Raw genomic sequence first — 3,432 nt, 5'->3', positions numbered from 1 at the left:
CACACACGCGCTGAGAAGAGAAGGGAAAACATGAAACCCTTGCTCTCAATTAACTCAATCTTCCATTGTTGATATCTTTTGATCCGGAGCTCCGATTGACGCACCGTTTGCGGTCACGCGACTGCGACGTCAAGCTCTACAAAATCCACACAAGCAATCTTGAGTTAAATCACAGTTTTATCTTCGAATTCTAGCCCTTGATTTTCGAGTTTTTTGGGCAAATATGTTAAAATTTGTGGGCTCCTTGTGTTATAGGGTCAAATTAACTTGAAGGAAAGGCTTGTTCTTGTTCCCTTAATCCTTGGGTAAGGTAAGAAAACTCAAACCCTAGTAAAAATATTGAATTTAAGGTTTTGGGTATTGAGTTATGGTGTTTTGGTGTGATATTGTGGCTTAGGCATTAAATATATGTATATTGGAGCTTAATTAGTGGTTTTGGAAAGCTTTAGTGTGGAACCCCAACCTTGGAAATCTATTGGTGGAGTTTGGAAACCTTGGAAGTTGAATTTGAGAGTGTTCCAGGTGGAAAGGGAATTGGCCAAGGTATGGTTTCGATTTTCTGTATTTAAAATATAATGTGTTGTGAAAACTTAGGCTAGAGATCCTAGGATAGGAGTTAAATTATTAATATTGTTGATGGATTGAAATAAATTGTGTTGTTGTGTATGAATTTAGTGTATTGTGGAATGTTAATGTAGTTGTTGAATAAACCAGATTGAGATGAGTATTTGAGTAGTGGTTGGATGATTGTGAATTATGATAATTATTGGTACAATATGTGAAAGTTGTATGTGATATGGGTTAATATGCTTGATGAATGATAATGGTGAGACTCTTGTTGATGAACATGAGTTGAATGGGTGAGGTTGATATATGTAAGTACATATATGGTGATTGATAAATTTTGAATGTTTGATTGGTTAAATGTGGAAGAATTTGTGGGTTGTTGATTAAATGAGAATTGGAAATGGTTGATGTTGGAGCGGTTGAGTTTTGAATGGTTTTATATGAGAATTGGAAGTGTATGTTTTGAAATGTGGGAGTTTATGAGTTTTGGTAAAAAAGAAATTTTGATGAGCTTCAATGGATCATATCTTGAGCTATTGTTTTTGGACTTTGATGATTTTTATATCAAAAGAAAAAGGATTTCATAAGATTTAAAATGGTTTAATATTAGTTGAAATCTGAATTTTGTGGAAGGAGATATGATCATTTGAAGTTTGGGTAAAAAATCTGAATTCTGCAAATTCTGCAAAGTTGGTAATTTCTAGGTTGTGTGCGCACGCACAACCCGTGGAATTATGGAGCCTGTGCGCATGCACAGCCTTGTGCGTACGCACATGCGGAAATGGGGCTGCTGCTGGGAGCGCTAGCACGCTCTGTGCGCGCACATGGCCAAGGAAGCCTTGCAAGTTGTGCGTACACACACGTTGAGGATTTTACTTTCTGTGCGTACGCACAACTTGTGCGCATGCACACTTTCTGAAAACACTTCTGGGCGTGCGCACGCACACCCCTGTGCGTACGCACGCTACCCAGTCCTCTTTTAAAGCTTTTGTTTTCAAGCTCTTCACGTTCCCAACAAGCTTGTAACCTTCCAAAATGTTATTTCATGCTTATAAACCCCCAATTTCATCCTTTAAATCTAAAATTGATATAGGATGCCTAGTGAATGAGAGTAAGCTAGGGGAAAGGGTAACTTGTGGACGAAGAAAGGGGGTATTATGATGAGTTATGACTAATGTTGAGAATTATTATAGTTGTTGAGAATGGTCAGTATTGTTGATGATTAATAATTGTTAATGAGAATGTTATTGGTGAAGGAATGAGGAGAATTATCTGTTAGAATGGTATATGTATATGCGTATGATTGAATGAGATAAAGGTGCCAGGTTTGTGATTTAGAAGTGTAGAGATGTTGAGAATGTATGGAAAAAGAATTAATAAATTAGCAATTATGAAGCAATTGGGATAATAAGGAAAATGAACTTAGATTGATTGTGATGTGCCCCCGGATAAAAGGTGAGAACGCCGGGTAAGAGGCAGTGGTGTTATCCACTTGCTCCAGGTATGATTTGAGAACGAATGAATGAATGAATGAATGGTAATGATAATGAAAGTGTTTCTGTATGTGACTCCAGGTAAGATGCAGTGGTGTTATCCACTTGCTCCGGATGAGGCTGCAGGTAAGACGCAAGGGCTGTGTTTTGTTGCCGCTTGCTCCGGGCCGAAAATATAACACTGCCTAGGTAAGAGGCAGGGTGAAGTTGTCTCCTGCTCCGAGTACGCGGGTAAGATGCAAGGGTTGCGGCGTTGTCCCACTTGCTCAATGTTTGGTGTTCTGTCCAATGATTAGCTACCAAGATATGTCGGGTTGGCTTTACAACCGACAGATGAGACTCATCAGCCACTAGGACAGGCATGCATAATATGCATTATATGTGAATTGTCTGGATTGCCTAATTGATTGCATCATTACTTGCTAATTTTCTTAATTGTATTATCTGCTTCGTACTTGTGCATTCCTTGCTTGATTTACTTGTGCTTGCATCTCTGTTACGGTTGGTGGTTGGGAGGTTTACAGGATTTGGAAAGGGGATGTTTAGTTAGTCTGAAGATCTTTAAGTTACTTTCCTATTTAAATTTCTTATGGTTTAGCATGTTTATGCGCTTTGATTATAATATGGAAGTTCTAGGATTGCCTTCGGCTTTATCAATTAGATATTTGGGCACTGTTACCATGCTGAGAACCTCCGGTTCTCACCCATGCAGATTTTGTGATTTTCAGATGCAGGACGTGAGGCTCCTCGCTGAGGCATGCTGGAGGCTTCTATTTTGGCGAAGATCCTTAGCTCTTGGGATTTTATTTTGGTTATTTGTATTTGTCAGATACTTATTATCTCCACCTATTATATATATATATGCTGTATTTTCTCCTCTTAGAGGTTATTTTGGAGAAACAGGATTTGTACATTATCTTTTGGGGTTGTCTTTTGGGAAATTCCTTTATATATGTATGTATACTTATATGCTTGGACTTCGCAAACCGAGTCTTGAGTCTTGATATATGTATTTTGGCACTCTTCTGTATATCTCATCGTGTTAGCTTACTCCTTATATGTTCGTTTACGTTATTGGTCGGATTGTTGCGCTTTTGGCTTATCGATTTTAAATTACCCTTTTCTTCAAAGACTCCTAGTTATAAACATTTTTTGCAATACTATACGTACTATTTTTTTATTTTAGAGGTCGTAGCGCCTCGCCATCTCTGTTTTACATCCTAGGTGTAAAGCTCTATGTGGTAGGGTGTTATATTACACACACAAGACAAAATTTGAATTCCAAATACTTACTTAAACAGACAAATGAGATGACCATTCAACCAATCCAAATTGATTAAGACAAATACTAATTATTTTTAATATTTTAAGT

Source organism: Arachis ipaensis, chromosome B04, assembly GCF_000816755.2.
Source record: "Arachis ipaensis cultivar K30076 chromosome B04, Araip1.1, whole genome shotgun sequence".
NCBI classification, from domain to species: domain Eukaryota; kingdom Viridiplantae; phylum Streptophyta; class Magnoliopsida; order Fabales; family Fabaceae; genus Arachis; species Arachis ipaensis.
The sequence above is the reverse complement of the archived record's forward strand: the minus strand, read 5'-3'. Positions refer to the sequence as shown.